This window comes from Balaenoptera physalus (genome assembly GCF_965194825.1).
Source record: "Balaenoptera physalus genome assembly, chromosome: 1".
NCBI lineage: Eukaryota > Metazoa > Chordata > Mammalia > Artiodactyla > Balaenopteridae > Balaenoptera > Balaenoptera physalus.
In genome coordinates, this window is record NC_138882.1 from 93092293 (window position 1) to 93115244 (window position 22952).

Genomic DNA, 22952 nt, shown 5'->3' on the forward strand with positions numbered 1-22952 from the left:
AAACTTGATAGGAAATGACATGGTTAAAAATTAGGCCTGAAAGATACAACACGCCCATATATGAAATTATACAAGGTCTGATCTCAGGCCTCAAGAAACTTAGAAGCAAGTAGAGGAAATAAGAGAGGGAAGCCCCAAAACTCTAAAACTAAATTATTCTTTATTCCCATGTCATGGCTTTAACTAGTGCAGAGGGGCTTAGTTTTTCTCAGTAGTGAGACACGTGACCACAAATCCCTGGGTGTGGGTCATGTGAATCTTTTATTCATAATTACGGGAATTCAAATGGTCCATGCTTGGCCTACAGGTTACAGCAGGGACCAAGTTCACATACTTTGTTGATCTTTATTATCCTATTTGTCAGGATCCTCCATAACGTCCTATTTCAAGAAGAAATTTTGGTAGAATGATACTTTATAGAATTACACTCAGTTTCAAGTATTATTATGAATGGATAAAAGCCAGCTAGCGCTAATCCAGGAAGAAACAGTTACACACCTGTTGTAGTTGTGGGATGGAGCTTATTAGACACTAGTGGCCTACTGGCTTGAGTGTTAATTAGTCAAAATGTTTTTGCCCATCTAAAAATCTTAGATCAGCCACGCCCTATGGGTCACATTTTGGAAACTCGAGTTTAAGATGTCAATCATCCATCCCTCGAATTTCCATCCTCCCCTATTATTCACTTTTTTATACGCAACTTTTGTTCAAAGCGTGGGTTAACCTTTTGTTCGTTTAAAGGTGGATTAACCAGGCCAATAGCTAGTTTCTCATGTCCTAGGTATCTATTCCTATCACTCTCCTTATGGCTGTAAATGTACTCAATTCAATCATTTCCTAATATTCAGACTTAACGAAGATGTGTCATGGTGGTGGTGATGGTGATAGTATGTGTGTCTTTGTAGGTTAGTCGCTACCTAATTGATGCCAAGTTTCCTCATCTGTAAAGTGGGGACGATTATTCTGAGCTCAAGGCTCGATGGGAAGATTAAATTAATAGATACCATGTGTGAGAATCTTTGACACAGTACGTTACCTTCAATATGCTTGTGAATCTGAATTCATGGAGGTCTTTCCACACTCACTGGGCCACACCTGCCATCGGTTATTTGGGTTGAGTCGATGCGGCCTCAGGCACCTGTGCCTAACAGTGCCCTTTGGAAGGTGGGTACATGGCTTGTTATGGAAGGCCACGTGGCAGAGTGGGGAACCTGATTTTCTGGTCAGGTCCCGAGCTCTGAAATTGCTCACACTGGGCCAGCACTTCTGAATCCATCTCATGCCAGCCTTTTCCTGGACATTTGCCTTCTCACAGTAAGTTTTTCCTCTTTCGTGTGTCTCCTAGTCCCTCAAGACAGCTACGCTTTCAATCAGCAATTATTTTTTGAGTAGGTTCCAGGCAAAAGTATTGTGTCAGATGTTGTGAGGGAGACCCAGAGAATCACTTTTGTTGAGTATTTGCTATGCACCAGGCTCTAAGCTAGGCCTTGTACATACTTTATCTCATTTACAAAGATGAATAAGACAGTCTCCAACCTTAAGAGTGAAATGTCATAAAAGGAAAATAAGACTTATACACACGAAAAAATAACTATTCCAAGTGTATAAAACTGAAAACCAAGACATTAAGAGCAATGACAATTTAGAGAAAGCAGAGTTCAGTGCTAAGAGATGGGGCCATGAAAGTCTTCAAAAGGGAGGATGGGTTTGATATGGGCCTTGAAGGATGGTCAACCTTTGGGCAGGGAGAGAGAAGAAAACAAGGCTACGCACTTGGGGAATTTCACGAGCACATCTATTGGAAAATGAGAATGAATCCCAGCTGTGCCCATCAGATGGTGAGGAGCCCATTCCTGAGGATGGGGTAGGATGATCCCCACCACACACACACACACACACACACACACGCACACGCACACGCACACGCACAATAATTGAGAGGCAACCGCTTCAGTGTCAAACAGACTTGGACTCAAATCCCACTGTGTCACATGCTAGCTAAATTAATAAATCTGAGTCTCATATCCTCATCTCTGAAATGGGAATAAAATACTTCACCTCTAGAGTTGTTATGAAGATTAGGTGAAATGATAATATATGTAAACTGCACAGCCCTTTGTGCTGGCAATAGCGAGACCAGAAAAAAAGGTTGTACCTCATCTAGCATGTGGAAATCCATTGAGCATCTGCGGTTAGAGCCCTCCGTGGTCTGCAAAGCACTCTCACTAACACAGACTCATCGGAGTGAGCCTCCCGAAAGTCCTGCGTGTAGGCAGGGCTGGTGTTACTAGGATTCCCATTTTACATTTGGGAAAACGGAAGTTTAGAGAAGCCTTTCTCAAGTTCCTAACTTCAGAGTCAAATAGACCTGTGCTCAGACGCTGGCTCTGCCACCTGCCAGCTGGGGCACCTTTGGACACTTAAAACCTCTCTGAGCTTCAGCTTCTTTACATTCTGTGGTCAACTTTACACATCCATAGCTATGTCCTTTCCTAAATATTTAATTTGATTATTTAAATGTTTGAATAGATAAAAATTAAATAATAAATAAATATTGTAAGTTTCAAAACTTAAGAACTACAAAAAGCTATGTGATGAAAAGTCTCCTTCTCACCCCCGTCCGCTATCCATCCCATTCCACCACATCCCGTAAGTAACCTGCGCACCCTTCAGCAGATTGCTGTGTATCTTTCTCTGAGTCTCTACGCATATAGAAGCAAATCCAAATGCGTATATATGTGTTTCTGCAACTTGCTTTATTTTCTAACAACACATCTTGGATTTTTGTCACATCAGTACATATCAGCTTCCTTATTCTTTTTCGCAGTTGGTATTCCATTACACGGATGTGCCGTAATTCATCAACTAGTCTCCTACTGATGGACATTTAGGTTGTTGCCAGTTCTTTGCTATTACAAACAATACTGCAGTAAATAACCTTGTGCATATGCCATTTTGCGTGTGAGTACATCCGTACAATAAATTCCTAGAAGTACGTTACTGGATCAAACATATTGTGCAACACCATCTTCATAGCTATTGTTAATTTGCCCTCCATCAGGTTATACCCCCACTTGCAATGTATGAGTGCCAGCGCAGTGTGCTGCCAACGCTTGTACTGTCGCCAATCTGATAGGTGAAAATAGCATCTCAATGTAGTTTTAATTTGAATTTATCTTATTATGAATGAGATTGACCATGTTTCATATTTTTAAAAAGCTATTTATATTTCCCTTACTGTGAACTGTATGTTATATCCTTTGCTTATTTTTCCATTGGGTTGTTGGTCTTCTGTATTTTATAAGGAACTTTATACAAGGAAAATTTACTCTTAGAAATGTAAGCCCTTTGTGGTATGAGTTGAAAATAACTTTCTTCTTTGGTTGTTTGCCTTTTGATTTGGCTTATTGCATCAGTTATTTGTATGTGTGTATGCATGTGTGTGTGTGTGTGTGTGTGTGTGTGTGTAAGTAAGAAACCATCCCCAAACTTATCAGCTCATCACAACAACCATTGATTTGCCCGTGATGCTATAGTCTGGGTTTAGCTGATAGTTCATCTCTGTTCCACAAGGTGTCAGCTGGACTCACTTATGCTTTAAAGTCAGCTGGTGGTTGATGGCCTCCCTCATGGGTCTGGTGGTTGACTGGCTGTCAGTAGAGGTAACAAAGGTCACTAGCCATCCAGCAGGCTAGTCTGGTCTTCTTCTCATGATGGTCACAGGTTCCAACAAACAGCAAGTGAACAAGTACCAAAGCCCAAGTGTTTTTAAGCCTCTGCTTGCGTCACATTTGTTATTGCCCAGAGGCCAAAACAAGTAACAGGGCTGAGGCTGAATTCAGGGTAGGAAGGGAATACCTAAGGGCGTGAACAAAGGGAAGAAATTTGTGGCCATATCTGCAAACAATCTACCACACTTATGGGATTTGTTTGGGATTTTGGTTCTTTTTCTTCACGTTACTGTTGTTAGTTTGTTTTCCTATAAAGTTTTTTATTTTTACGTAATGCACTTTGTCCATCTTTTCTTTCACAGATTCTAGATTTCGAGTCGTAAGTAGAAAGACCTTCGCCCACTCTGGGGTTATAAAGGTAATTCCTCTTTTCTTCTAGTACTTTTATGGCTTCATTGATTACATTTAAGCTTTGATCCATTTGGAATTTATCCTTGTGTTCACTCCACATTTATATTCTTAACTAAAACATAATCGTCCTCTGTTGGGGAAGGTTGTTGTATCAGTCAGGATAGGCAGTTATACCCAGTAACAAACAGCTCCTAAATCTTAGTGGCTTTTTACAAGAAAGATTTATTTCATGCTCATGCTGCGTGTCCATCATGGTCTGGAGTAAGCTCTGCCCCCCATCAACTTTACTTGAGGACCCAGGCTGATGACCCACCCTCCATCTAGGACACTGACCATCTTGTACAGAAGAGAGACCAAGACCACATACACAGTGCCTCTTATAGCTTCCTCTCAGAAATAACACTTGCTTTTCATGGGCTAAAGTGAGTCACACAACCAATCCTGATGCCAGTGGGATAGGGAAGTATAACCCTCCCCTGAGGAGGGACAAACAAATAATCAAGAAGGACACTTCAGTCTTTCACTGTTGTCCTTTCTGTTAACATGCAGCTCTTGGAAAGGGCACACACGGAGCCTGAAGCTGGCTGGGGACCACATCCTACCAGCTTTGTCAGGAACATAATCGCTGGCCTGGGGTTATGCATGCCAGAGGCAAATAAGCCTCACACCCGACCTTTCTCCCCCAGATCATGTACCCTGCTCAGAGCAGGGGGCATGCGTGTCATCTAGAGCAGCAGAGTATAGAAAGGGAGGAGCAGTGGGCCGCCTCTAGGGGACTGTTATAAGTTGAATTGTGTCACCTTAAAAAGATATACTGCATTATGAACCCCACCCCAGTACCTCAGAATGTTACCTTTTTTGGAGATAGGGTCTTTACAGAGGTAATCAAGTTAAAACGAGGTTATTAGGATGAGTCCTAATCCAAAATGACTGATAATCTTACAAAAAGGGGAAATTGGGATATAGACATGTGCAGAGGGAAGACGATATGAATCCAAAGGAAAAAGATAGCCATCCACAAGCAAAGGAGGGAGACCTGGAACAGAGCCTTCCCTCACGGGCCTCAAAAGGAACCAACTCTGTCATCACCTTGATGTCAGACTTCCAGCCTCCAGAACTGTGAGAAAATAAATGTCTGCTGCTTAGCTACCCAGTTTACGGTAACTTTTTATGGCGGCCCTAGCAAAGGAATATAAGGAACATCTCCAGTAGCTTGGTAAGGGTTGCCTGGATGCTATTTTGAAGGGTTTCTGGTGCCACATTAGGCTAGCAGAAAAGAAACCCACGATCAGCTAGCAATATCTTCCATGGATGTGGGGTGGAAGGCAGCGTTGAGTTTGGAGTCAGCTGGCCAGGGAATGTACCCAGGCTCCAGCACATTATGACTCTGTGATGACAGCAGGGGTCACACAAACTTGTAAACTGGTGAACGGCCTGAGGGCTTTGCTGAGGATAAGGGAAGGGGGGATGGGGGATGGAGAACAAGCCTGGAATCTGCCTGGATGTGGGTCCCCAGCCTGCCTGGTGATGGAACAGCCAGCCCTTCTCTGATGAGAGAGGATCAGCAACCAGCAAGGGAAAGTCAGAGTCTCAAATGACATGAAAGCTCTGTAATATTTTACTGGACGTCAGCATTCCTTTCAGTTAGCCCTTCTGAAATTTGCTGTATTAAGACCACAAGGTCTGCTCTTCCCAGGTCTGAAGAGTGTCATGAAATCGCTCCACCTCTAGCAGAGTGTCGTAAGATTCCACAGCCCCGCAGAACACAAAGTATTTCTCAGAGCAGCTTTTAGAGTGTGCTAGTGTATGAGAGAAAGCCTGAAATATTGATAAGAAGGTCCAGAGGTGTGGGTGTAGTGGTTGCTTTCGGCAGGTGTTTCCTTCCTGAAGGCAGATGCAACACCAAAAACAAAAAGCAACAAAAAAAACTTTTTAAAAATTTTAAACTCTGAGTTTAAATTTTAAACTTTTTAAAATTTTAAAGTTTTAAAGTTTAAATTTTAAACTTTTAAAAAATTTTAAACATGCACACACACATGTGTGTGTGTGCACGTGTGTGTATGTTCATAACATGTCGTAGCTTGCTCGGTGCTCCATGGAACACCACTGTAATTTGGGAGCCAGACAGCACTTTGGCTATAGATATTAAGGTTGACTTAGCAGGCCCCTGAAGTAGTGATCGTGGTGAGATGTCTTCGGAAGTGACCTCAGAGGCAGTGACCATCAGAGAGAGACATAGAGCAGAATAAGATGAAAGAACAGTGTATCTATTGCTTATATAACAAACCACCCCAGAAATAATGGCTTAAAACAGCAACTGTTTTATTTGTTGGTGATTATGTGGGTCAGCAATTTGGGCTGGGCTCAGCTGGGCGATTCTTCTATTCAATGGCGGTCATTCACAGACTGCGGTCAGCAGGTTGGCTGGAGGCTGATTGATGTAGGGCTCTCAGCTGGGATGGCTCCTCTCTGTGCCAGAGGCTTTATCACAGGGTGGCAGAAGAGCCTTCAGCAGTCAGAGAGGGCAAGTCTGAATGCACACGTACCTTTCAGGCCTCCGCCTGCATCACCCTTGCTAACGTCCCAGTGTCAAGCCCAGCGTCAGTGTGAGAGGGGACTGCACAGAGGCTTAGATACATGAAGGCATGATTCCTTGGGGCCCTCAGTGTAAGACTCTTTCACAGTTTGCCTTTCTGAGCACCTCTGTAACATGTCCTGAGACTCACAGAGGTAAAACTTGCAGACTGCCAGAGATTAGACGATAAAGTTCAGGAGGTAGTGAAAGCTTTGTTATATACATCTCTATGACCCCTTCTGTACACACAGACAGGAAGGCCTGGGAAAACTCAAATTATTGACCTTGAACAAATCCCTTAATCTCTGAGACTCGGTTTCCCATTGGTAAAACTCGCCCCACAGGGTTACGGTCAGGATCGCGTGAGCTCACGGCCTTTTGTGAAAAGTGCAAAAGTCCCACACATAAGTGGGTTCTCCTCCTTCAGCCAGGATAGGCTAGGAAGGAAACTTTAAGCTGGTACACAGGGAAATGTAGAGATACTCAATGAGAAAATACAGCCCCAGGTGAATGGACTGCTTAAAGAATGTTTTTTTTACTGGGGTATAGTTGTTTTACAATGCTGTGCTAGTTTCTGCCGCACAAAGAAGTGAATCAGCTATATGTATACATACATCCCCTCCCTCTTGGACCTCCCCCCTACCCGCGTCCCACTCACCTAGGTTACCGCAGAGCACGAGCTGAGCTCCCTGCGCTATACAGCAGGTTCCCACTAACTTAAAAAAAATTCACAAGAAGACCTTTCAGTTCTAGATACATTGTTAGTCTTGATCTTTGTCTTTCCAAGATCCACAAGGAGAAAACAGACCTCCTATTGGTATCACACATCTGCTTTACCCTTTGTCTTAGTTCTAAACTGTTCTTCTAGCTCAAAGGCAACTTGTTCTCTCCCACTTCTAACAGTGTCGACCCCGCTCACAGGACATCTGCTCTAAAATGGGTTTGATGGATCACACTGGGATTTGATCCCTGCTCACCCATCCATCAAATGTTACCAAGTCCTTTTTATGTGTCTGCCATGGTGTTAGAACTTGTGACACAAAGATGAATGAGGCCTTGTTTTAATCCCCTAGTTGCTCACAGACTAGCAATGAGATAGATGCATAAACAGGAAATAGTACTATCATTGTGTGCTGTGAGAGAAAAACATCGATTTGTTCAACAAACATGTAACACCCCTTACTCTGTGTGTGCCTTATGCTGCTGTGAAATATAAAAGTAAACAAGACACCTTTTTCTATTTTTAAGGAGTGTCTAGGGAAGAAGTCAGAGAAGTCTGCAGTCATAACTTAGGAACTCAGAAGTAGGCATGAGGTTCTCATGGGAGCCCAGAGCATGGCACCTGCCAGGTGGAAGTAGTTGGGGAAAGTTTCCCATAGAATTGATCACAAACAAGGAAAGGGCACGGGGTGGATTCAGGCAGACAGAGCAGCACGTACAAAGACAGCTTGGAGCAGCTTGAGAGAGTGTGGCATCTGGGGGAAACCCAAAGCAGCTCAGCATGCCTGGCACATGGAGTGAGGAGAAGGAATGTGAGAGCAGAATCTGGAAAGGTCGGTAGATGCCAGACCACAGGCACTGGGGAACCATGGATCATTTTAACCCAGGAAGTACTCTGATCAGATTTGCATTTTAGAAAAATCACTCTAGCAGAAATAGGAGAAATAGGAGACTGTTTAATAATTCACTTCAAACGGGAAATGATGAGGGATCGAATTTAAGAGATACTAATGAGGATAGAGAGAAGGGGGTGGATTTGGGAAGCATAAAGGAGTATTATGGGCTGAAATGTGTCCTCCCCTGAAAAATTTCGTATGTCGAAGTCCTAACCCCCAGTACCTCAGACTGTGACTGTATTTGGAGATAGGGGTCTTTAAAGCGGTGATTAAGTTAACAGTCATTAGAGTGGGCTTAATCCTATATGGCTGCTGTACTTATAAGATAGAAGAACAATTTAGGATTCGGACAGAAGGTAGAGCAGATGTGTGAAACAAACACAAAATTTTTTTTGCTCCTTGTCGATCTTGGGGAGAGACACACAGACATACAGAAGGAAGACCATGTGAGGACACAGGGAAAAGACAACCATCTTCAAGCCAAGGAGAGAGGCCTCAGAAGAAGCCAACCGGGCTGATACCATGATCTTGGATTTCGGCCTCCAGAGCTGTGGGGAAATGCATTTCCGTTGTTTAAGCCATCCAGTCTGCGGTACTTTGTTATGTCGACGGGGGCAAACTAATACAAGCAGGAAGAATCATGAGACTTGGGGAGCACAGAGGTGTAAAGGGCAAGGGGAAGAGGGAGTAGAGGGTGACTTCCAGGGTTTTGGCTTGAGCAATCTGGCATGGGATGCTGCCGTTTCCAAGAGGTGTAACCCAGGAGGAGCAATGGGGTCAGAGACGGACAAGGGTGCATTCCAGCTTGGACGTGTGTGGTTTTGTGGTTCCTGCAGGACAGCAAGAGGAGCAGCGGGACGTGTGGTGCCGGAGGCCTGTCAGGAGCCCTGGGCTGGGGGTACAGACGTCCCGGTTTGCAGAAGGGGGCAGTTGAAGCAGAGGTGTGGACAAGGTCGCCCAGGGGACATGGGCCCTGTGGGAAGAGAAGGCAGAGGACAGAATCACAAAGAAGCCCATCACTTATGGGACAGGTGAAGGAGAACGGCCTGGGCACAGGACAGAGCAGGAGGCTTTAGGCATTTCTCAGAGAAGAAAGTGTCTAGAGAGGCTCTCAAATCCTGGAGAGATCAAGGTTTCAAAGCCTCTCTCTCTCTACACACACACACACACACACACACACACACACACACACACACACAATCTTATGTTATTCTAACATTTTGCAATATTGGTCTGTTGCATTGCAATGATTTTTTGGTTATTTTACGTGCATCGCTCTTCAGGTTTTGGAGTCAGAACCAGATGATGTTTGTTTGCTTCTGCAGAGGCTTTTAGCTCTGTGACGCTGCCTGACGGTGCTTGCCCTTGTGGCGGGTGGTCTCCTCCAGCATTCCTCCTGACAGAAGCTGCTTGTTGGTCACTTTATCTCTCAGTGGGTTTTCTTGGTTTTTTCCTCCAGGCCTTCCTTAGCCCATCCTGTAGTGATGATGGATGGCTGGAGGAGACAGACTGGGTGACCCTGCTCCGGGCTGTTTGAGGTGGGGCTGTCCTTTTTGAGGCTTGTTGATGACTGGGCAGAAACCTTGTGCCTTTGGGGTGGGTCAGATGTATAGGAATTTATTTTTTAACATCTTTATTGGAGTATAATTGCTTTACAATGGTGTGTTAGTTTCTGCTGTATAACAAAGTGAACCAGCTATACATATACATATATCCCCATATCCCCTCCCTCTTGTGTCTCCCTCTCACCCTCCCTATCCCACCCCTCTAGGTGGTCACAAAGCACCGAGCTGATCTCCCTGTGCTATACACCTGCTTCCCACTAGCTATCTATTTTACATTTGGTAGTGTTTATATGTCCATGCCACTCTCTCACTTCGTCCCAGCTTACCCATCCCCCTCCCCGTGTCCTCAAGTCCATTCTCTATGTCTGCATCTTTATTCCCTGCCCCTAGGTTCTTCAGAACCTTTTTTTTTTTTTTTTTTTTTTTAGATTCCATATATATGTGTTAGCATACGGTATTTGTTTTTCTCCTTCTGACTTACTTCACTCTGTATGACAGACTCTAGGTCCATCCACCTCACTACAAGTAACTCAATTTCGTTTCTTTTTATGGCTGAGTAACATGCCATTGTATATATGTGCCACATCTTCTTTATCCATTCATCTGTCAATGGACACTTTATAGGAATTACTGAAATCACTGCTCCCACTTCCTTCAGCCTCCCCAGACCCGGAAAGGATCCAGTTAGCACAGGCACCTCATAAGTCCCAGGCGTCACCCCTTTACTTACTCTGGAGAAAGGGAAAGCATGTGGACCCCCTCAGGTACTCTGCACCCCAGCCCAGTAAGAGATGCCTTGAAGGAAGGTAAAGGAATTTCCCCAAAGTCACATGATTAAGAAACCAGGATTTGGACCTGGCTCTGGCTGACTCTAAAGATCTTCCAACAACCCTCCTACACTGTTTTCGGGAATGTAAATTGGTGCAGCCACTATGGAAAACAGGATGGAAGTTCCTTAAAAAACTAAAAATAGAGTTGCCGTATGATCCAGCAATCCCACTCCTGGGCATATATCCGGAGAAAACCCTAATTCGAAAAGATACATGTACCCCAATGTTCATAGCAGTGCTATTTACAATAGCCAAGACATGGAAGCCACCTAAATGTCCATCGACAGAGGAATGTAGAAAGAAGATGTTGTACACATATACAATGGAATACTACTCAGACATAAAGAGAATGAAATATTGCCATTTGCAGCAACACGGATGGGCCTAGAGATTGTCATACTGAGTGAAGTAAGTCAGACAGAGAAAGACAAAGAGCATATGATATCACTTATATGTGGAATCTTTTTTAAAGAATGATACAAATGACCTTATTTACAAAATAGAAACAGACTCACAGACACAGAAAACAAATTTATGGTTACCAAAGGGAAACGGGGGGAGGGATAAATTCGGAGTTTGGGATTAACAGATACACACTACTATACATAAAATAGATAATCAGCAAGGACCCACTGAATAGCACAGGGAACTACATTCAATACCTTGTAATTCCCTATAATGAAAAAGAATATATATGTGTAACTGAATCACTTTGCTGTACACCAGAAATTAACACAACACTGTAAATCAACTATACTTCAATTAAAAAAAAAAGCCTAGAGAGAAAAACTATTTAAAGAAATAAAAACTATTAAATAAAGACCTTCCCACTGTTAAATTACCCTCTCCTCTTCTGTCTTCTCCCCACCACCCGGTTCTCTCTTCCTTTCCCAGCTGTGCTCCGTGCTTATTCCAGCAGCTCGTGCACCAACACTGGAGTCATTCTGCTGAAGCCCTGGGGCATCTTTACCCCGAAATAAACACAGTAGCCAGCTAGTAGCTGGTGACTCATCCAGTCAGTGGATGTTTCCCAGCCAGGGTGCCCCTTTGGGGGACGGAGGAGACAATACAGAGAGAGAGAGAGGGCTTTATGCCTTAGACTTCCTGTCTTGTTGGAAATCTGAGTGCTGGATGAAATGTCAGAGACCAGTTTTTCTAACCCACTCACCCAACAGCAATAGCTTCTATGTAGTGCACATTCTGTGTCATTTTGGAGTCTCAAACTAGTTGTGAGGTGGGCAGGGCAGGACCTCTCACCCTTTAACTGAAATGAAACCAGTGGAGATCCGCCCACCCAGCCGGGCAGTCTCAGGGGCCCGAGGCGAGCTCAGTCTTGAGTGACAGACTCAGTACTCTTGTCATCTTGGCTCACAGCCTTCTGAGGTCCCTCAGCACGAGTCTCCTCCACGAGAGATCCCACCAGGGGTGACCCAGCCTCTGTCTGAGCACCAGCCACCGCAGGAAGGACTCCCAGCCTCCCGGCTTCCTGGCACAGACCTGCCGCTTTGAGCTGTTCCAGTCCTTTCCTAGGTGGAGATGAACTCTCCCTCCCTAGCTCTCCCTTCCGCAGAGTCAGGAGAATCGACGTGTGTGAATATGAGCCCTGAAGCAGGGGGCCTGGGAAGCTTTTCCTTCCCGCCCTCTCACCGGGTCAAGGCTTGGCAAGGCGGTTCTGCGTGCCTGGCCTCCCTGGCTGGGACAGGCAGCCTCTGTCCCTGCAGGGACTTCAGCAGCAGGACTTCTGAGCCATCCACAGCTGCACCGACCCCTACCGTCTGAGCCCACTATTTAAGGCCAGCGCGCCCCGGCCAGCTGTGAGTCATGGCACCGGGAAGGCAGCGGCAGCTCCACTCACCCCAGCATCCAGAGCCCTGCGGGAAGGGCCTGTTCCCCCCACCGTGGCTTCCCGGGGGCGGGTCATCTTCTGGAGGGAATGCTCTCTCCTCTATGCTTACAGGTGGAAGAAATTGGGGTGAGGGCTTTGGGGGTTGCTGAGGACTGCTGGGCTGTCCCATAGGTCCCCACCTGTACCCTTATCTGATCCAGCATTGGGCTGGCGGGAGCCTGGCCAGATCAGACCCTCAGGGTCCCCGTTCAGGGTCAGGTTGGTTTTCTGCCATGGAGGTCTGGCACATGGCAGTGTGTGTGCCAGGCTGGGATGTCACGGCTCTAGTGGGGGCACTGAGCAGTGTGGCATGGGGCTATTTGGGGGGGGGTGGACGGGAATCTATGACTGATGATGGATGGGGTGCAGGTGGACCCTCTGTAGCCCCCAGGATGAAGGAGGTGAGCATGCTTTGACTCTTCTCTGTGGGTGTGACTTCTCAGCACTGCTGGGTGATTCATACCAACACCCCTCCTCCACCATGGCTCCAGGGCGGGGTCCCTAGTTTTCTTGGGGGCTCCTTGGAGAGGAGACCCCTGTTGCTGGTGAGAAAACAGAGCTTTGTGGAAGACCAGAGTCAGCCCACCCCGGGGCCTGGGATGGGGCTGGGGAAGGACATAAAGAAACAGCAGGAGAAGAGGAGCCAGGGGCTCGTGTAAACTGCGGTCGTGCAGGTCCATCAGCAGAGCTGAGAGGACGGAGGGGGAGGATTGATGGGGTGAGCCTGGCTCCCCAGAGATGAAGAAAGTCCCACCTCTTACCTTCGGCTCTTCTCACATAGCTGCCTCTAGTTGCCTCTTCATCCTTCAGGCCGTCGCTTACCTTTCTGGAAGGAAAGAGATGGAAAGTGAAGGAAGGGTTTTCCTGAAACAGTCGGTGACGCAATGTGGGTCACAACTCATGACGGTGTTTAAGATGACTGGTGGGGGTTGGTTCTAGGGGTTGTTTGTGCCTTTTCCAGTGAAAGGAAAAGAAGGGAGGGAGGGAGGGAAACCTCAGATTAGCAGTGAAGTTTCTGAAGAGACTGAGAGGATGTTATTTCCCAGAGGCAGCCTAGAAAATTCTCTTCCTTAAAATGTCAGCTCCCTCACTCGTGTCCATCTGAAGCCACCAATCCTGCAGCAGGGGCTGGGGGGACTCCGGGTGATCGCAGGGCTGTTGAACAGCATTCCCCTTCCTGTGTCCCGCAAGGACACTCTGTTCCCTTCCATCCGGACTTTTCTGCCCTGTGAGGATGTCCCAAGAGGCACCTACGTCAGAGGAACTAGCATTTTGCCACACCTTCTTCCTCCATGCCCCGGGCTCAGTGCCTCACAGTAGCCCCCTTTAATCCCCACCACAGCCCTCGAGGGCTCATTATCACCTCGGAGGAGTTCAGTCATGTGCTCAAGGCCACACAGCCTGTAAGGGGCAGGGCAGCGTTTGAATCCACTCTACCTAACTCCGAAACCCAAGCTCTGTCCCCAGTGCCATGCTTGCCCTGCGTCCCTGCCCGTCCCAGCTCCTTTGTTCCCCATCCCTTGGTTCCATGGCTATGAAACACTCCTCATGCAACCAGCGGGTCCGTTGTTCCCAGGAAGGATGTGTGGGCTTTCTAATAATACACTACAACCAGTCTGACTGATTTTGCGGGAGGATTAGTAGGAGATCAGATCCCCATCCTTTAGAGACCCACTGGAGTCAACAGAGGCTCGTCTTGTTGACCCCAGCATGCCTCAGTAGCTATTCACGCTGTGCAGTTGCAAGAAGAGTGACAAGCCAGCAGCGTGGCTGAACCTTTGTGCAAAGAGGCCACTGGGAAGAGGGCCGATGGGCAGGCTGGGTGGGAAGCAGGGGCTGGAGGGCTGTTCCAGGGAAGTGGGTGGAGCCCATCTGGGGGAAGCTGGTGTCCACTCTCTGCCCTAACAAGACCATAATTTTCCATAATATACTCCTACATTTTATGAGTATATTAAGCTCATGAGGTGATCATGGCCATTGGTGATATGGGAGAGTTCATGAGAGAATCTGCCCATCCTCTGCAGACCCAGTGGATTATTTTCTTAAATAATTACCAGAGAGCTTACTATCTTCAAATCTCACGCTCAGAATGCATGCCACTTGGAGACAGAATGCTGGTGTGTATGTTCTACCAGGCCTGCCTGCATGGTACATTTAGGAGCTTTGTGGTCAGAACTCTCTTCCCCTTTTCCCTTCATGGCCATCAATGGAAGCAGCCTTCACCCATGGAATATTTTTTTTCTTTTTTTTTTTTAATTGAAGTATGGTTGCTGTACAATATAAGTTACAGGTGCACAGTATAGTGATTCACAATTTTTAAAGGTTATACTCCATTTATAGTTATTATAAAATATTGGCTATATTCCCTGTGTGGTACAGTATATCCTTGTAGCTTATTTATTTTATACATAACAATTTGTACCTCTTAATATCCTACCCCTCTGTTGCCTCTCCCCCATACCCTCTTCCCATTTGTAACCATTAGTTTGTTCTCTAGGTCTGTGAGTCTGATTCTTGTTTGCTTTATTCACTAGTTTGTTGTATTTTTTAGATCCCACATGTAATTGATATCATACAGTATTTGTCTTTCTCTGTCTGACTTATTTCACTTAGTATAATGTCGTCCAAGTCCATCCATGTTGCTGCAAATGGCAAAATTTCATTCTGTTTTATGGCTGAGTAGTATTCCATTATATATATATACCACAGCTTCTTTACCCATTCATCTGTTGATGGACACTTAGGTTGTTTCCATATACTGGCAATTGTAAATAATGCTGCTATGAACATTGGGGTGCATGTATCTTTTAGACTTAGTGGTTTTGTTTTTTTTCAGATATATACCCAGGATTGGAATTCCTGGATCATATGGTAACTCTGTTTTTAGTTTTTTGAGAAACCTCCATACTGTTTTCCACAGTGGCTGCACCAATTTACATTCCTACTAACAGTGTACAAGGGTTCCCTTTTCTCCACATCCTCACCAACATTTGTTATTTGTGTTCTTTTTGATGATAGCCATTCTGACAGGTGTGAGGTGATATCTCATTATGATTTTGACTTGCATTTCCCTGATGATTAGCGATGTTGAGCATCTTTTCACGTGCCTGTTTGCCATCTGTATTTCCTCTTTGGAAAAATGTTTATTCAGTTCTTCTGCCCATTTTTTAATCAGGTTGTGGAGTTTTTTTTTGTTTTTTTGTTTTATTAAAGTATAGTTGATTCACAATGTTTTTTTTTTTGTTTTGTTTTGTTTTGTTTTGAAATCAAGTTTTTTATTAACTCATTAAACAGCCAAATGTGACCTTAACTGACATGAGACTGTCTAGTTTTTATTTTATTTTTTTACTTTTTATTTTATATTGGAGTACAGTTGATTAACAATGTTGTATTAGTTTCAGGTGTACAGCAAAGTGATTCAGTTATACACATACATACACTCTTTTTCATATTCTTTTCCATTATGCTTTATCATAGGGTACTGAATATAGTTCCCTGTGCTATACAGTAGGACCGTGTTGTTTATCCATTCTATATATAATAGTTGGCATCTGCTAACCCCAAACTCCCACTCCATCCCTTATCCACCCCTTGGCAACCACAAGTCTGTTCTCTATGTCTGTGAGTCTGTTTCTGTTTCATAAAAGTTCATCAGTGTCATATTTTAGATTCCACATGTAAGTGATATCATATGGTATTTATGTTTGTCCGACTTACTTCACTTTGTATGATAATCTCTAGTTCCATCCATGTTGCTGCAAATGGCATTATCTCATTCTTTTTATGGCTGAGTAGTATTCCACTGTATATACGTACCACATCTTCTTTATCCATTCCTCTGCCGATAGACATTTAGGTTGTTTCCATGTCTTGGCTATTGTATATAGTGCTGCTACGAACATAGGGGTGCATGTATCTTTTTAAATTATAGTTTTGTCCAGGTATATGCCCAGGAATGGGATTGCTGGATCATACGATAACTCTATTTTTAGTTTTTTGAAGAACCTCCATACTGGTTTCCATAGTGGCTGCACCAGCTTACATTCCCAACAACAGTGTAGGAAGGTTCCTTTTTCTCCACACCCTCTCCATCATTTGTTATGTGTAGACTTATTAATGATTGCCATTCTGACCAGTGTGATGTGGTACCCCATTGTAGTTTTGATTTGCATTTCTCTAGTAATTAGCAATGTTGGTCACCTGTTCGTGTGCTTGTTGGCATCTGTGTGTCTTCTTTGGAGAAATGTCTGTTTGGTTCTTCTGCCCATTTTTCAGTTGGGTTGTTTGTTTTTTGGATGTTGAGTTGTATGAGCTGTTTATATATGTTGGATACTAACCCCTTATCGGTCTTATCATTTGCAAATATTATTTTCTCCCATTCAATAGGTTGTCTTTTCATTTTGTCGATGGTTTCCTTTGCTGTGCAAAAGCTTTTAAGTTTAATTAGGTCCCATTTGTTTATTTTTGCTTTTGTTTCCTTTGCTTTAGGAGACTGATCCAAAAAAATATTGCCTCATTTTATATCAAAGAGTGTTCTGCCTGTGTTTTCCTCTAGGATTTTTATATTATTTGGTCTTACATTTAGGTCTTTAATCCATTTTGAGTTTATTTTTGTGTATGATGTTAGAGAATGTTCTAATTTCATTCTTTTACATGTAGCTGTCCAGTTTTCCCAGCAGCACTTATTGAAGAGGCTGTCTTTTCTCCATTGTATATTCTTGCCTCCTTTGCTGTAGATTAATTGACCATAACTGTGACCCATGGAACATTTGAGTGCCTGCTAGGAGTCTATGGGTGGAAAAGTCATGATCCCTGATCTGAAGGGGTTACATTCTGGTCAACAACATTAACAGAGCACCTACTATGTGCTGGGCACTGCACCAGGCACTAGGGCGAAGGCAACTAAAACACTGACAGGATTTTAGGCTAATGGGAAAGAAAGACTCCCAAACAGACAATTCCAACCTGCTGTTCATAAGTTGTGAGACAATAGGGCAGAATGCAACAGGAGCACTTCCCTAACCTGAGGCTTTGGGGAAGGTTTTCTGAACCAGGCGATGGCTGGGCTAAGTCTTGAGGATGAATTAGCATAATCCAGGTGAAGAAGGATGGGAAGGACCCTCTAGACAGAGGGGATAGGACAGGACAGGACAGGATGGGATAGGATAATAGAATAAAGCTCATGAAGCAGCATGGGGTGTTGGAGAGTTACAAGCTACTCCATATCATTATCAGAGCATGAAGTTTGAGGCAGGGGGTGCTGAGATGAGGCTGGAGAGGCAGAGCCAGGTCATGCTGGGCCTTTAGCAAGCAGACTCAGAGCTAGGAATTTGGTGTGGGTGATGAGGAGCCATTGAAATCTCAAGCAGGGGAATCTTGGTGGTTTTCATCTTAGGCAGGTTATTCCAGAGGCAGCATAGAGAATGGATGTGAGGGCAGAGAAATTGCAGGGAAACAGTTACATAAGGAATGATGAGGACCTGAAGTTGAGAATGATAGCAGGGGTCCAGAGAGGGGAAAACTATTCAAGAAATGTTTAGGACTTAAAATTGGTGATATTTGGTAAATGAATGTAGGGGCAGGTAGGGTGGTACAGAATAGGAATGGATGAGGCAAAGGGTGGAGCCTGGAATGAACCCCATGTTCCTGGATTAGATACAGTGAGTTGGGAAAGAGGGAGAAGAGACGAGAGTTAGTTAACTTCGGCATGTGTAGAATTTGAGGTTCTCCTGGGGCCTCTAGGTGGAGATGCTCAGTGGACAGCATCCACTGAGAGAAACTGGGAGAGGTCAGGGCTGGAGATGTCAATTTGAGAGTCAGAAGCAGGAAGCAGGGAATAGTCAGCTGGGATGTCTTTTAAGGAGAGCACGTAGCAGGAGAGGAGCAAGGGACCGGGGATGGGAAGCTGATGAACACCAACGTTTAAGGGTGGGCAGAGGAAGGTGAGTCAAAGAAAGAACTGGGAGTAAGTGGTGGGAGAGGTAGGATAAGACCAGGATAGAAGGGTCTCATGGATGTCAACAGAGAAGTTTCATGGAGCACCCAGGACCGGTAGGGGTATCAGGCCTGGTGCTGGTCGGGAGCGCCAATCCGGACAATAATATGGCCTATGCAGCATTTAAGCAGAACTCATGTGGCTTTGCCCAGAAAGCGAGGAAGATATGATGCCAAGTAGCTCCTGAACCCAGATGAGGCCAGGAAGAGACAAGGATCCTCTGAGTCTAGTTTCATGGGTGTGTTGCGCATGCACTGGCAACAGAGTATACCAGATCGCTGTAGCATCTTGTAGCTCTCCTTCCAGAAAGCAGAGACACAAGCTAAAGCAGAAGTGAGACCCAGTGGCATGGATTTAAAATAGTTACTCTGCTCTCCTTTCTCCCTGGCCTCCCCATCCCTTCTTTCTCTCCTTCCTTCCCTCCTTCTTTCCTTCCTTCTTTCATTTGTTCCTTCTTTCTTTCCTTCTTTCTTTCCTTCCTTTCTTCCTTCTTTCCTTCCCTTTTTGCTTCCTTCCTTCCTTCATTTCTTTCTTCTTTCTTTCCTTTCTTCCTTCTTTCCTTCCCTTTTTCCTTCTTCCTTCCTTCCTTTCTTTCCTTTCTTCCTTCTTTCCTTCCCTTTTTCCTTCCTCCCTCCCTCCCTCCCTTTCTCTCTTCCCCGCTCCCTTCCTCCCTCCCTTCCTTCCTTCTCCCTGGATTCTTCATCTGTCTCATTCTGGCTCTTGTATCTGAAGAGAGCTCTTTGGAGCACTTAATACTGGGGGAAATCACCAGCTACAATGGGATTCATGAAGACGTGTCAAAGGAAGGAAGCCACTGCATAGAAAAGGAGCAGAAATCTACCAGAGGAAGGTGGATGAAACAGAGAATGAGGGAGGCTAGAACAAGGGAGGCACAGGGAACTTTGTTCCAAACTCTTGGTTTCCCGTTGCCCCCAAGATTTCGAGCTGGTGGCTAGCTCATACATACCAGACTTTGATGGCCAAAGTGGTGCTTGGCAACATAATAAAAGTTTGCCTAGTGAGAAAATCTTTCCAAAGGCCTGGCCTGGGGAGGATCTCAGCACAGGCCATGCTGACACTTGAAACCCCATCGAGGTATGAAAAGATAGGTCCAACTTTCAGACCCTCTGAGCCTATAAAACCTGAGACTTCGGGGCCTTGAGTGCCCATCCTCATGAGCAGAACAGAGAGTTGGAAAATGAGATAAATTGCACATTGGAAGAAAGACTAAACAGGAGGCACCTGTGTTCCTGCCCACACCGGGTGCAGGTTACCTCCTGAGCATGTTGCTCTAGCCCCATCTCCACCTGCTGCAATGTTACGCATTTCTTTCAGCATTCAGCTAGAATGCCACTTCCACTTTGAGGTCTTCCTGGATCTTTCTACTTGCAGTTAATTGCTCCTTTTATGTTCGTGGTCAGGCATGTTGATGAATACCTGTTCCTGTGCTCATCTGTTTCCCTCAGTGGGGTTGGCTCATCCAGGGCCTGGCCTTTGTTTTGTCCCTTGTCATAGGGAGGCAGTGTAGTCCCATGGCTACCCATCTTGGCTCTGGAATCACACTGCCTGGGTTCAAATCTTTGTGCCACCTTGAACTGTGTGGGCCTCAATTTACCTACCTATGAAATGGGCTGATAATAGAACTTAACTCCTAGAGTTGTGTGAATGGCATGTGATAATTATGTGCCTGGCACATCCTAAGAGTTATTGCTAGAGTCTTCATCTGCAAATCTCTCTACAATGCCTGATACATGGCTGTGAAATACGCATTCTAGTATACTTTGGATAAATTGCTATCGGGGTCTCTTAATGACAGGTCACTCTAACAACACTCTGGAGAATATTCAGAGTTTTTCAGCTTCTTGTTTTGAAAAAAAAGAAGTCCACCCCACCTTTTATTGTCTATGAGTCTGAGACCATTCTTCTGTAAACCTGAGGATGACTAGGGTTTAAAATAAATGTATGGCTCTGCCAGTATCAAGCATTAAGGTGGGTGAGGTGAGTCTGGGAGTTCCTTGAGTGTACAAGCTCAGCATCTAAATCTTCCGATGAGGCACTGCTGTTGTCAAGAGCCATAGCCTTCAGGGGGCCAACGGAGCTATGGAGCTATGACCAAGCACTGGGTAATGGTTAATTAGCTAAACGACACCACACTCCTAATTATCTTCATTTCATAGACGCAAATGTTGAGGCAAGATGACCTGCTCAATGTGCCCCGGGTCAGCAGAAACCAACAAGCTCCTACCTAGACCTCTATACTGACTTTTATTAGAAAATTATCTTTCTAATCAGCTCTGCCTCATCTCCTGCCACTTAAAGCAGAACCCAGCTCAACACCGGCAAAACTCCTCAGGGACCAGACGGCCAGGGCGGAAGAGTTCTCAGCCAGCCAAGGAGGGCTCTGTCCCCAGAACAAGCCAGAGCCTGTGGCTTATTAACCCTGGGTCTGTGTTGTTTCAGGCAGCTGCTCTAGATGAGTGAGTACAGGGGTGAGAAGTGATTGAAACTCAGTGAAAATTACATCCTTTCAGAGCTTGAAAATTCAGAAAGTCAGTACCCCCCCTCATTTTATCTACGAGATAATAAAAAGAAATTGTGCAACTTGCCAAAGGGTCATGCAGTTAAAAATGGGTAGAACAATGCTCTTTCAATGATTCCATATTGCCCAGTGACCCTAGCTAAAAAACCGTACTGGACCCCAGCTGACCACGATTTACCAAAACATCAAAGATCCCTAAATCTGAGAGACCAAAGCTTCATCCATATTTACCTTTGACCTATAAAGAAGTGGAAATAATGTCGGTGCTGGGGTTAGTCTCACCTGTATTCATATTCCTGCTCTCCTAGCTGGGTGACCCCAAGTAAGTTGCTTAACCTCTCTGTGTCTTCATTTCCTCAGGAAATTGGAGTTAATAATTGTACCAGCCTCCCATTTGTTGTGAAGACTAAATGAGTTAATACATGTAAAGCGCTCAGAGCAGCACCTTGCACGTAGTTAGCAATGTATGTGTTAGATACTCTTATTCAGTCATGCCCTCCCGTTGTTTTGACAAAATAACAAAGTGACTCAAAGGGAAGGTGAGGAATGACCAGTCCAAAAGTAGCAGCTGGGCTTAAGGGACCCTGTGTCTGAATTCTTCTGGGATTTCAGTGGAGATACCTTCTTCTCTAGTCCTTGTTCTATGAGATTCGGGAAAGTGCTCGCTGCCTGGGGTAGTTAACACTCGCTCCACGGTCTGGGCCTCCGAGAAATGCAGATTTGCACTCCCCCCTCCAGACCTACCGAATCCCAAACTAGGGGCGGGGCCCAGCAATCTGTTTTAACAAGTCCTTCAGGTGATGCTGTGTTAGCCTTCTCTCTGGGCTCTGTGATTCCTCAGGGAGAGCCCGAGGATTGAATCCTGATAGAGATAAATTTCACCCGTGATCATTTATCGTTCCGCATTTCTCCTGAAGAAGCGTTCTAAAGAGGGGCAGATGGGCCTTGACGCAAACCAAGGAAAAAAACATGAAGCTTTCCACAGTCCCAAACCCTCTGCCTGGGATGTTTCAGATTTACTATCGCATCTCTTCCAAATGTATTCCTACCGCTCCAGCATAGCAGTAATGGGAGGAAGGGAAGACAGTTTCCCCTCTTTCTTTCCCTGCAGACTTAGAATGAAAAATTTCATAGAATAAAAAGCATGAAAGATTTGAGAAATAGAGCATCCTTAAAGTGTCGGGGTATTGAATTGTCTCTTTTTGCTCCCTGTCTTGGCTCTTCACGGCGTTCTCCTCCCTCCTCACCCCAAAAAGGCCATTTCACACCTCTCTCCTCTCTCCAGGCCTCCTGCAAGCCTCTTATCTCGCTGTATCCTTCACTGAGAAAATAGGAGCCGGCAGATTCTGACTCCCTCAACTTTTCTCTTCCAGGGCTGCCTGCCACACTCGTCTGCACCCTTCTTCTCTGCGTCCCTCCTGGTACCAGAGGGCGAGCCCAGCTCCGAGAGAAGGGCAACCCCTCTGCGCCCTGGATCGTCTCCTCTCCCCTCCTTGAGTCAGCACCCTCACCTCTGGTCCTCCAGTATCCCTGTCAGCATGCACCTGAATGTCAGTGTTTTCTAGCTTAAAAGAAAAGCCCTCTCTCAGCTCCACAACCCCTCCTGCCCCCTCTCTTTTCCCCTTCTTAGCAAACTTGTTGAAAGCTGCCTGGAGTTAGTGAACTATGACTTGCTGGTGTTGTAGAGGGAGCGTGAAGGGTGGCTCCCCACGCAGACTGGACCGGGCAGCGGGTTGCAATCCAGGCTCCGCCACTTTCCAGCTGTGTGGCCTTGGGCAGGTTATTTAACCTCTCTGGGCCTGGCTTCCTCATCTGTAAAATGGGCATGATATTAGAATCTGCACCGTAAGATTGTGAGAAATATG

The 22952-nt window shown here is 45.3% G+C and overlaps 1 long non-coding RNA gene across 1 annotated transcript; it reads right to left on the minus strand.

The window, feature by feature from the left end:
* Positions 1-1938: 1938 nt before the first annotated feature.
* On the minus strand, positions 1939-13633 carry LOC309660251. The gene is made up of 3 exons (XR_014263302.1): positions 13548-13633; positions 13315-13379; positions 1939-9246 (listed from the first exon to the last, which is right to left on the minus strand). It is a non-coding gene; the product is annotated as an uncharacterized lncRNA (long non-coding RNA).
* Positions 13634-22952: the final 9319 nt, after the last annotated feature.